This window comes from Pelophylax lessonae, assembly GCF_965119305.1.
Source record: "Pelophylax lessonae genome assembly, chromosome: 7".
Classification (NCBI taxonomy): Eukaryota; Metazoa; Chordata; class Amphibia; order Anura; family Ranidae; genus Pelophylax; species Pelophylax lessonae.
Window position 1 is genome coordinate 70,114,032 of NC_138774.1, and position 12,760 is coordinate 70,126,791.

General features: G+C 39.0%; 1 pseudogene across 1 annotated transcript in view; it reads right to left on the bottom strand.

Moving 5' to 3' along the window:
• LOC309559496 (cytochrome P450 2G1-like) overlaps positions 1 to 12,760 on the bottom strand; it is a 61,550-nt pseudogene that overhangs the window by 11,366 nt on the left and 37,424 nt on the right. Inside the window, exons 2-5 of the transcript XR_014226201.1 lie at positions 7,804 to 7,966; positions 2,267 to 2,415; positions 1,053 to 1,213; positions 109 to 285 (exon numbers count right to left, since the gene is read on the bottom strand). The product of XR_014226201.1 is annotated as a cytochrome P450 2G1-like (transcript). The remainder of the gene's footprint in view (positions 1 to 108; positions 286 to 1,052; positions 1,214 to 2,266; positions 2,416 to 7,803; positions 7,967 to 12,760) is intronic.

Here is a 12,760-nt window from a genome sequence, read left to right on the forward strand (position 1 = left end):
TTTACATGTACATCTACATATATGTTAGTCTACTCCAAAGTATAAACAAGTACAGAAAAACCTTTCAGCAACATTCCATTACCAGTTTCAGTCAACCCCTGAACTCACCTCTTCCATCTTTATGAGAAAACAGTCTATGAAGTCCTGTGGACAATTTTCATCCAGAACTTCTCGGTGAGACTTCACCATCTCCCTTATAAATGCCCTCAGTTTGTCAAAATTAGCAAAAAGTTTCTGATGGGGTCCAGGAACCTTGCTCATCAAATTCGGAAACATGTTAAGAATCTAAGACAGAAAAAAGATATATTTTCTTAGGTTAGTTCTCAAATTTTGTGCAGGTTTGGGTCTCATTTGTCAGCTACAGACTAAAGGGCCATACACACTATAAGAATTTCTGAAGACTTTTTTCTTCAGATTTACCTTTTCTATGTAGTTCAAGGGCCTGCCAGATTGCATACAAATTGAAAGTGTTTAGGTTTGACCTCATATTATATGGTTTTGGTAAATCTAAAGGAAAAAGTCTTCAGAAAATCTTATAGTGTGTATGGCCCATTAGTCTTTGTTGAAGATATTATAGCCACATCAACAGCCTCTAAGATCCTTTGGGTAAATATTCTAGTTGGAGACCCAAGGATACCCTTCGCCACAACCATACAGCATATTACTGATATACAGTTATTTCATTTTTCAATATATTATCAAGCAACTTTTATAGTGTAAAATCTCATCTTGTGTGTAACACTACTCAAAAAATAGGTATATGTGAATTTGCTTCCCTTGAGAATCCTAGTTGGATTTTCTCATTGCTAATTTTGGTACTAATATATAATATTTTTTTTAATATGACAGTCATACACATCTGCTGAATGATTAATCCTATGTGGTAGAAAATATAGTGATCTGTCCAAAATTGGATGCGTTGGGCAACCATCATCATATATCTATGAATTTTGTTTGCCTTTAAGCCTTTAGACATCGCTAGTTTATATACTTTTATGGCAAACATGTTAAAGCTATAAAAAAAACAACTCAATGCAGTTCTGAATATTCACCTGGCCAGCCCGAGAGTTCAGTCCCCTGACAATTTCTCTGAAATATTCTAGAAGGGCCATAAACTTTGTGTCCTCGTAGTCAAATCTCTTACCAAACACAATGGAACAAATAACATTTGAGACAGCCAATCCCAGTAGATATGTTGGATCAAAAGGGGAGTCTGTTGATAGAGAAAGAAATCCAATTGGAGGGCTATCATTATACACCAAAAGGATAGAAATAAAGGCAACATTTTTTGGTAGAGTAAGGGAGGATTATAGCCCCATTTTTTTTATCTGTGTCCCACTGGTAGATTTTACTTCCTGCCTCAACCCCCCCCCCCCCCCCAAAAAAAAAACAGGAGATAAATTCCTCTAAAGTAGTCCAGTTATGATGTTCACATGCCCATTGTAGGTACTTTAGGATGTGGATTCGGGTCAGCATGGGCACTTGACCAGTTTGTAACTACACATCCCCATACACAACTCTGGTCCAAATCATTTGGTGGAGATTATGGTGTGGGGTTGTTTTTCAGGGGTTGGACTTGGCCCCTTAGGTCCAGTCAAGGGAACTCTTAAGGCGTCAGCATATCAAGACATTTTGGACAATTCATGCTCCAAACTTTGTGGGAACAGTTTGGGGATCGCCCCTTCCAACATGACTGCACAACAGTGCATAAAGCAAGGTCCATAAAGACATAGATGAGTGAGTTTGGGGTGGAGGAACTTGCCTGGCCTGCACCGAGTTCTGACCTCAACCCAATAGAACACCTTTGGGGTGAATTAGAGCAGAGACTGCGAGCCAGGTTTTATCATGCAACATTAGTGCCTAACCTCACAAATGCGCTCCTGTAAGAATGGTTAAACATTCCTATAGACACACTCCTAAACCTTGTGGACAGCCTTCCCAGAAGAGTTGAACAAGAAGAGATGAAGCTGTTATAGCTGCAAAGCGTAGGCCAACTCAATTTTGAACCCTACGGACTAAGTCTGGGATGCCATTAAAGTTCATGTGCGTGTGAAGGCAGGAGTTTTATCACTTTTGGTAATATAATGCAAATATATATATATATATATATATATATATATATATATATATATATATATACACTGTATATAATCAGTTACAAATTTACAAAAAACACTACATTTTCCCTTTAAAACAAATATTTTTGCTAAGGGTTTCAGCTAGGGTAAATATTCAAAATAGTTAATTAATTGTTATAGCCACCTACCTTTGTTCTCTGAGAATTTCTCTCTCAGATAGCAGGCCTCTTCCTGGATCCTTTCCTCAATGCTCCTTTTCCCCATGCCAAATTTTTCAAGGTCATTAAAGAGAAGCGTCTCATAGCTTTCCACCTTTCTCCATTACTCATGACGATCCCTTGAACATAAGATTGCTTACTCAGGACAGCTCAGAAAACTATACTACAGTGCCAGGGTGAATGTATAAGTGAAGGTTGCCAATCTATCCCAGAATTTTGTAAAAAATTGAAAATGTTTTTTATGTTATTTTAACCACTTGCCGTCTGCTCACTCGAGCACTACTGCGGCAGAGTGGTTCGTTATCGTCTGGCGACCTAGACCTACGTCGCCAGACACTCCCCTTTCTCGGCGGCGCGAGCACGCCGCTGGAGGCTCACTCCCACTGTATTCAGTCACAGCGAGAGTCGGGCCAGGGGAGGAGCAGCGGCGATCGCCGCTGCTCTTCCCCGATCGTCGGGGATCTAGTGTGGAGATCCGCCTGCTTGTGTAAACACAAGCGTGCGGATCTCCTAAGTGACAGGCAGGGTCAGATTGCAGGGTTCAGGATAGCTGAACCCTGGATCTGTCCTTGTGTCACTCAGTCACCCCCCCCCCCCACACGTTAGTAAGCACCAGGCATACATTAACCCCTCCCTCTCCAATAAAATTAACCCCTTCCCTGCCAGAGTCATTTTTACAGTAACAGTGCATATATATAGCACTGATTACTGCAGTAATGTCACTGGTACCCCCAAAAGTGTCAAAAATGTCAGTCAAGGGTCCGATCTGTCCGCCGCAATGTCGCAATCCCACGAAAAAAATCGCAGATCGCCGCCATTACTCGTTAAAAAGAAAAACACCAAAAATGAGAGAAATCTTTCCCTTAGTTGTAAACGCAATAACTTTTGCGCAAACCAATCAAAATACGCTTATTGTGATTTTTTTTTACCAAAAATAGGTAGCAGAAAACAAATTGGCCAAAAATTTAAAAAATTTTGATTTTTACATGTTTTTGGGGGGAATTTCATATAAAAAAAATGTGAAAAATATTGTTATTTTTTCAAACTTTACGCTCTTTTTTTTGTTTATAGCGCAAAAAGTAAAAATCACACAGGTGATCAAACACCACCAAAAGAAAGGTCTATTTGTGGGAAAAAAAGGACGTGAATTTTGTTTGGGTATGGCATCGCAAAACCGCGCAATTGTCAGTTAAAGTCGCACAGTGCCAAATCGCAAAAAGTGGCCCAGACGTAAGACAGCAAAATCCTCTAGTGGTAAAGTGGTTAAAGAGTGGGAGATATAGAGGGTTCTATAATTGTATGCCCTATACTTTTTGGCGTACAAAATCTGATATCGGAATTTTTTTGAGCGAGTCATGAAAGACATATATATTTATAATTTGCTTTAAAGACTCTTTGAAGCATGATGTTTAGAGAGTATTTCTTTCTGTCTTTAGATTGGTGTCTCATTCAGACTATACCTTGGGTTCTGTGGTAAAATATGGGCAGAGAGGTAGATTGCCAGGCTTTTCTTCTGCACAGCATAGTTATACAGTAGTTATAAATGATCCTTAAATAAAGCCCAGACATTTTTAAATGTGTTATATAATGTAAGTCATATACAGTAAAAATTATACAGGGATTAGGTATGTATAAAATGCTTTCCATAAAAAGTCCATCAAAATGCATAGTCTAAACCTATACAGTAATCAAAAGCTATATATCAATTTCCACCCTTCTATAGCTCCTTTTTGCTGTATACATTTTGAACATAGGTTTATATGTACTTATCAATTAATCTTTTTTTTATACATTTGTAATATCTGTATAATTTATACTTCTTCCTATGAAGGGATTGCCCATACCTACAATGTCTCTTGGGATGTGCAGGAAACCAGGAAACTCCATACAGGAAAAATTCCTACAGCAAATCAAGCTTTGGACCCAAGGGCTGCAAAAGTGAAGTCCTAACTGCTTAGCACTGTGCTGCCAAGATAATTTTTAACACCCTTTAAAAAATAATTGCATGGTAAAATATCACTCTCTCCTATCTACACTGCTTCTGTCCTGAGGATGATGTGAGCTACTCTATACATAATATGGTTGAGAATTGCCAACAGGGTAAAAAAGCTTTTTTGGTCATACTTCTTCTGTGACACTTAATTTTGCTCTCCTGTGACCCAGAATAAGCTGATAGCCGGCTATTGCCCACAATCAGCTGAAAAAGTAGAGCAGCTCCAGACTCTTGAAGGTTCATAAAAACATTGTCAGGACCAACCCAGAGGCCTGACTGATAGCTGGCTCCACATCTCCGTTAGTGCTGGATGAGCGATTCGGACTGAACATAAGTTCGGCCCAAACATTGCACGTTTTGCAAACACCCAAATTTGCGAGAGTGCTCAGCGGGATATGCACAATGCACTGTGCACTGCAAAAACCCTTAGATCAGGTATGGATTTTAAGGGGAACCCCCAAGCCAAAATTGTTTTAAAAATGGAGTGGGATCCCCCAAAATTAATACCAGACCCTTATCCGAGCATGCAGCCCAGCAGACTAGAAAAGAAAGGCCCCCCCTTGCCCCCCTGCTGTGTGAATAAGTATGGAGAACATTGTACCCCTACTCATGCACCAAAAAAAAGTGTAAAAAAGAAATAAAAGCACAGAGACAGTTTTTGACAATTCCTCCTCCTACTCCAATTATTCACTTCCGGACCGCCTTGGGGGCGTGCGTACCGCCGGAGCGCCGCTCCTTCTGTGATTAAACACAGCGAGAGCCAATCAGCGGGTCCAGTGGCCGCGGTGGGCACCAGCCACCCGCAACCGTGCAGGAGAAAGACAGAATGCCCGTAAACAAGGCAGATGTCTGTTCTGTCACAGAGGAAGAGGAAGCTAAAACACAGATCTCTCTTTTCCTCTAGTACATCCATCCCCCAAACATTTAGAAAGCATTCCCTAGGAGCACACTTAACCCCTTGATCACCCCTCCTGTTAACCCCTTCCCTGCCAGTGTCATTTACACAGTAACAGTGCATTTTGTTTAGCACTGATCACTGTATTGGTGTCACTGGTCCCCAAAAAGTGTCACAGGTTAGTGTCCGGTTTGTCTGCCTCAATGTCGCAGTCCCGCTAAAAATCGCTGATCACTGCTATTACTAGTAATAACAATGAAAAAAATAAAGTCCATTAATGTATTCCATAGTTTGTAGGTGCTATAACTTTTGCGCAAACCAATCAAAATACAGGGGGTACGGAAAGTATTCAGACCCCCTTAAATTTTTCACTCTTTGTTATATTGCAGCCATTTGCTAAAATCATTTAAGTTTATTCTTCTTCCTCATGAATGTACACATAGCACCCCATACTGACAGAAAAACACAGAATTGTTGACATTGTTGCAGATTTATTAAAAAAGAAAAACTGAAATATCACATGGTCCTAAGTATTCAGACCCTTTGCTCAGTATTTAGTAGAAGCCCCCTTTTGATCTAATACAGCCAGGAGTCTTTTTGGGAAAGATGCAACAAGTCTTTCACACCTGGATTTGGGGATCCTCTGCCATTCCTCCTTGCAGATCCTCTCCAGTTCTGTCAGGTTGGATGGTAAACGTTGGTGGACAGCCATTTTTAGGTCTCTCCAGAGATGCTCAATTGGGTTTAAGTCAGGGCTCTGGCTGGGCCATTCAAAAACAGTCACGGAGTTGTTGTGAAGCCACTCCTTCGTTTTTTTAGCTGTGTGCTTAGGGTCATTGTCTTGTTGGAAGGTAAACCTTCGGCCCAGTCTGAGGTCCAGAGCACTCTGGAGAAGGTTTTTGTCCAGGATATCCCTGTACTTGGCCGCATTCATCTTTCCCTCGATTGCAACCAGTCGTCCTGTCCCTGCAGCTGAAAAACACCCCCACAGCATGATGCTGCCACCACCATGCTTCACTGAATAATTAGGACCATGTGATAATTCAGTTTTTCTTTTTTAATAAATCTGCAACAATGTCAACAATTCTGTGTTTTTCTGTCAGTATGGGGTGCTATGTGTACATTCATGAGGAAGAAGAATAAACTTAAATGATTTTAGCAAATGGCTGCAAGGAAACAAAAAAAACAAAAAAAGACCGACAATTTTGAAAAAAATATTTTTTACATTCTGCTATAACACATTCCCAACAAGAAAATTTGAAAAATCCAATTTTTTTCATCAATTTAGGCCAATATGTATTCTGCTACATATTTTTGGTACAAAAATCCTAATAAGTGTACAGTAAATGTCTCTTTTTCTTTAAAAATGTCAGCTTTGCTGCAGCTGGTTCTATACACAGTACAGCTGTGCCACTTTACAGTCAGACTAAGCAGACCCCCCCCACATGCACTATATTAAAAGGAAATTTTCTTTTTTTATTGTTTTACTTTAAGAATCATTAAAATCACTGCTCCTTTAAAAACAATCTTTTTTAAAAAAAAATGTTTTTGCATTGAGACGTCCCACAGGGCAGTACCCGGGCTCCCATACCCTTTTAATGGCCAATAACTTGCATAGCCTTCAAAATTGGAACTTTCATGTTCGGGTCCCATAGACTTTAATGGAGTTTGTGGTACGGGGCCCAAACTTTTTCCCTATTCAAGAGTTCTGGTGCGAACCAAACTGGCGCGGGGGGGGGGGGGGGGGGGCTGTTCAGCCCATCTCTACTCCCCAACACAAACAGAAATAAAAACTTAACAGATAATCTAAAGTTGCCCCATTCTATCCAAAAACTAACACAAATTAGGTTTTGCCTTGACATACACTTTTATATTCTTGAAAAACCAGAATGTGAGAAGTCCACACAAGGGTTCTCTCTTACAAGCCCTTGAAAAGGTGTCACTTTCTTGCAGCCATCCATTTTTTTTTTTTTTTTTATTAAACAAGAATGCAGTTAACAACAGAGATGGCTCTTGCAGGTATACTTGAATTTATTTCTTTTCTGTAACACAGAGAGAGATCTACACCAGATCCGATAGTAATCTGCTCAAATAAACCTTTAAGGTTAAGAATACAAATGAGCCCAAGAGTATTCAGATCCTCCAGAATCCATGTAGTCGAGCCTGTCTATGCTATCACCTGTAATAGGGCCAATTATTTGTGCCAGGGAATTCCCTGCCCCATAGTATACTGTACATGCCCCTTACATACTGTATTTGAGACTGCAGGGCCAGGAATGCCCTTGCCGCACATGATTGGCCCATTAAAGTTCACAGCTCCCTGGCAGGCTCTGGCACAACGACACTGATGGAAGAGCATCAGAACATGCCCAAGCTCATCACTAGTTAGGAGCTTTTTTTCTTTTTTTTAATCACATAAACTATGACAAAAGGCAAAATACATTGTGCAAAATTCATTGATTTCATGGGTCTTTCAGCAACTTAAAAAATCAGATTTCTAAAATCTGGTTACTGCTTCTTTACACATCACCATTACTTTCATTCTGTCCTATTAAATTATCCATTGTCCAGCTAGAATTAAAAAGCTGTTTTTACAGTATATTGTATTTAGCTACCTACCGTACTTTCTGAATAGTAAACTGAGCAGGTCCATTTCTCCTCTATCGCCGAATGCATCACTGTGTTCTACCAACGCCTCCTTTACTGCATCATGCCCAACCAGTACAACTAAAGGTATAGTGGTCAAGTAGCAGGTGTACACAGGTCCATAGGTCTCACTCATCTAAAGAGTTGTGATAAGATATGGCATTGACAGGATGAATGCAAGAATACAAGAAATGCAAAGTGGAAAAATGTTGTTAGAAAATGATTTGTATTTAACTAGATATGGAAATAAAGTTATCAAATAAATCCACTCTAAAATTGAATAATAATTTGGAAAAAAAAAAGGCTGGAGTTGTGTTTGCCATTTTTTGCCTCTATAGGCACCTTCATTACTACCTGGCCTGGTATTTAATGATGGGGTTCACTACTGTGGGCTGAGCAGCCTCTGAGTATGTTTAGATACCTACAATATTGGTCAGATGCTAGTCTCTCTTCCATTAATCCCGTGGTGGAGGGCCCTACATCTTTCTGATGTGTGCACTTTTGCTTTTTACACCTGGAATGAAGTTCCTTCAACTTAAAGTCTCATGAGAATGAGTGGACTTTTAGGTTTTTTATGATCATCTACTTAATGGGGTCCTAGCTACATGTGTGACTTCCAAACCATGCATATGTGGTCTTTTTGATTCCTGTAGAAATATATGTGTGGACATTCCACTGTACTATAGTTTACAGGTTAAATTCACCTGGGGACCTGATGATAATGTGTAAGCCATATACTGTATATGCAGTCTTGGTGTTCCCACTAGAAATCTATGTTCTACTACAGATCACAATCTAAATCCACCTTGAGACTTCCATCATATTTGGAGTCCCCAGGGCTCCCAGATAAGTTTACAGATTGGCTACATCATTCCAACATGCTGGCTCCAGTCTATGAAAGTACTATGCTTGGAAGATTTTGCCAGTTCAGGGCCTCTCTTCCAAAAGTTTTTCATTTGAGGACTGTTAGAGATTTAGAGTTTAAATGATAAAAGTCTCTGAAATACATATGAAACATCGTAACATCATTACAATATATATATATATATATATATATATATATATATATATATATATATATATATATATAATATATTGTAATGATGTTAGTTTGTATGTACAGTATGTGTTTCTATTCTGAGATTATATGTTCGTATGTTGGGAGGAGTTATTTGTAAACTATAGTTGCAAGCCATATATGCAAGAGTGGGTGGTTACATTTATATTTATGATTATTACCTTCTTTGGATACAGTTCTTGCTGACATTGTCTTTACATACAGCATAAAAAACAGCTAAATCTATAGATTAAACAGAGAAAAGAAAATGACATCTACACTCTGAAGACACGTAACAGCACTCTCTCCTTCTGTCAATTTTTGTTTTATTCTGTTTTGTATTGTATATTTTGCTCTTCTTTAAGAAAATAAATAACTTTCCTGAAGTATCGTGGCAGATGAGAAGTCTATTTCAAACATTTTGGTGGAGAATGCAGACCTGGATGAAGTATATTTATCTTTGACTCCAGTTTTTGTCTGTTTTCTCACCTATTAACAGCTTGGGGTTCAGCGAGGAGAAGAAAAAAAAAAAAGACCCAGCTTGAATGAGGTTGATTGATATGGTCATCTGGACAGTTTTCTTCAAGTATTTTAGATCCAGGGAGGACTTTCAGGTTAAGAGGAATTCATAACGTTACGTACATGAAGATTTCTGCAAAGGTTATAGTCCCTGCCAGAGGAAACTGGTAGCCAGGACATGTGAGATGTTCTCACAGGATATTACGTTTGAGGCCTGAGGATAGGGCTTTAAATGGAACTGAGACTTCACGTTATTTTTTAAAGCCCACCATTATAGGAAACCCAGCAGAAGTTCCTTTTGGATGAGGCAAGTTTGGAAGTCGGATTCTGAATATTGAAGACGGAAGTCCAAGGACAAAAGAAAGAACATAAGACAAAAGAAAGAACAAAAGGCAAAATAAAAAAAAGACACTACTCATCTTTTGTTTTTCTTTAAGTGCACGTAGGACTGTCATTCTTAACAGGGGTGAGTGTGTTTGTTCTTGTAAGCAGATAAAATGGAATTGTTAACATTTCAAGCTCAGAAGTATAAACATGTCCCTGTACTATCATCAGGAACTGATACATTCCATATATTGAATACAGACATGCAATGGTTTATTGATCAGTGCCAGAGCATTGACAACAAAATGTTTAGCAAAGAAACAACTAAGTTTAATGCTGCATGTAAATTATTGTTATCTTTTTTATGAATATTTAAGCCCTGAAAGTGAAAATAAAATATGTGTAATTACATGTGGTCATTTCAAACACATACAAGGGGTAGAACAAAGCTTACACGAGAATCCATTAATTGAGATTATGGAAACAACTATATGCAAATTAGATAAATGGAAAAAAAACTTGGTATTTAGTGTTTAACAACAATCCTACAGATGAGGTTGCAGTAAACAATAAGTTAATGATTGAGCAATTTTTACAAAAGATTCCAAACTTGGATTTGGTTTTATATTAAAGGTAGTAGATTGTCCTAATTTACTTGAGGCTGCCCAGCAAATGTTAAAACGTAAATGTTTTGCGCAACCTGAAGATTCTAAAAGTCAACTGTTAAAAGTTTTTGCAATAAGTACTTCTGGTAAGAGTAAAGACTATGGTTGTGGGAGGAGTCTTTCTCAGGGAATTGGCCAATCACACTTCCTGGGTGGGCCCCACTCTGTGGGTATCACGAGAAAATCAGTCTCAAAACAATTTATTTGTTTTTACTATAATCAGGAAAGTCATAATAAAAAGCAGTGTACAAGTTTTTTTTGCAGATGTACAATCAAAATCTGTTAAAAACGAGATTGTTACCAAACGTGTATTGGGATACAAAGTGTAACAGCTACGGCTGACAGTTATAGATTATCTTCTGTGCTCTCTGAAAAGAATGTGACATTTAAGGCATACAGGGAAGCAAAGATCCAGTTACACAAACTAGCTAGCTATTCCATGACAATTTTCATTTCTTCTGTGGCTCAGAGAATGACAGACTTTTGTGTCAATCCTTCCAGATACATGGAAGAGAGTCCATGTATGAAAAAAAAAAAAAAATTAAAAAGTTACTATTACCTACTAATGTAACTGTCTTAATAAGATTTTTTTTAGGCCTTGCCAAGTTTTCTCAAGAATTCATTGAGATTTTTGCAGACAAAGCATCTGTCCGAGTAAGTCTTAATGAATTATGGAGGCTTACTGAGGATATAGGGTAAATATTTATAATAATAGGAAAGGCCTTGTATACAATCATTTGAAGATCTACATAAAGCCCTTATAAATTCAGTATTTCTCATTAATGTAGATATCTCTTGACCATTTTACATTCAAGTGTATGTGGATGAGGCAATTTCATCAGTGTGTTCATTCACAAGTGTGCATTGTACAATGTTATAAGGCTCCATTCACACTACCGCGACTTGTCAGCCTGACAAGTCGCTGTCCCTCGCGGGCCATTGACTGCTACAGGACCCGTTCTAATAGGAGAGACTCAAGTCGCTCCGACTTAGGAAAACTACTGTACTACTTCGGGGCGACCTCGGAGCGACTTGCATAGACATTCATTATATGAAGTCCGTGCAAGTCGGGCCAAGGACAGGACTTCACAGGTCGCCCCCGAAGTAGTGCACAAGTCGTGCCGCTTCAGTGTGAATGGGCTCTAAGTCAGACACATTGTGAGTTGTGCATCATTTGTTTTGCTAACACCTCAGGTTACACTAAAAGGTGTTAAGCATACCCTCCCTCCCACACCCTCCCACCTCCTATAAAAAAGCAAGGGCAGCATCCATCTTAGATCATTCTGAAGCAGTGTGTTAGTGAGAGAAGGGAGAGTGTTGCTGCTGCTGCTGCTGTTAATAGGGACAGTTGTTAGTCAGTGTACTCGGTCTTGTTAGTCAGTGTTCTCGGTCCACTCCTGCTGTGTAAGGACAGCATCCTGACAGCACCCCAAAAAGCCCTTTTTAGGGCTGGTATTTGAGTAATTTATATATATATATATATATATATATATACTGTATATATAGATCTATTGTCTCCAAAAAGCCTTTTTTGAGGGCTGGTATTTGAGTAATTTTTTTATATATATATCTATATATCTATTGTCCCCAAAAAGCCCTTTTGAGGGCTGGTATTTGAGTAATTTATATATATATATATATATATATTGTGTGCAGTTGCCTGCCTGCCGTGTGTGAGAGGCCACAGACCCACCACAGACTGTACTGCGTGCACACCACACTCATTTCGGGTGGCACAGGCACAGTACCTTGCAGTTTAAAAAATATTTTTTTTTCCTCTGTCATAATTGCAGTGAGTGTCAGGTCCAGCTTGTTGCAAATTGAAAAAAAATATATATTTTTTATAATTGCAGTTGCCTGGCCTGCCAGTGACTGTCAGGTCCACAGAGTGTACTGTGCCCACTGCAGTGCCCACCACTGATATATATGGTGGCACAGCAGCTTGCAAATTAAAAATATATATTTTTTTTTATAATTGCAGTTGCCTGGCCTGCCAGTGACTGTCAGGTCCACAGAGTGTACTGTGCCCACTGCAGTGCCCACCACTGATATATACGGTGGCACAGCAGCTTTCAAATTAAAAATATATATATTTTTTTATAATTGCAGTTGCCTAGCCTGCCAGTGACTGTCAGGTCCACAGAGTGTACTGTGCCCACTGCAGTGCCCACCACTGATATATACGGTGGCACAGCAGCTTGCAAATTAAAAATATATATTTTTTTTATAATTGCAGTTGCCTGGCCTGCCAGTGACTGTCAGGTCCACAGAGTGTACTGTGCCCACTGCAGTGCGCACCACTGATATATACGGTGGCACAGCAGCTTGCAAATTAAAAATATATATTTTTTTTATAATTGCAGTT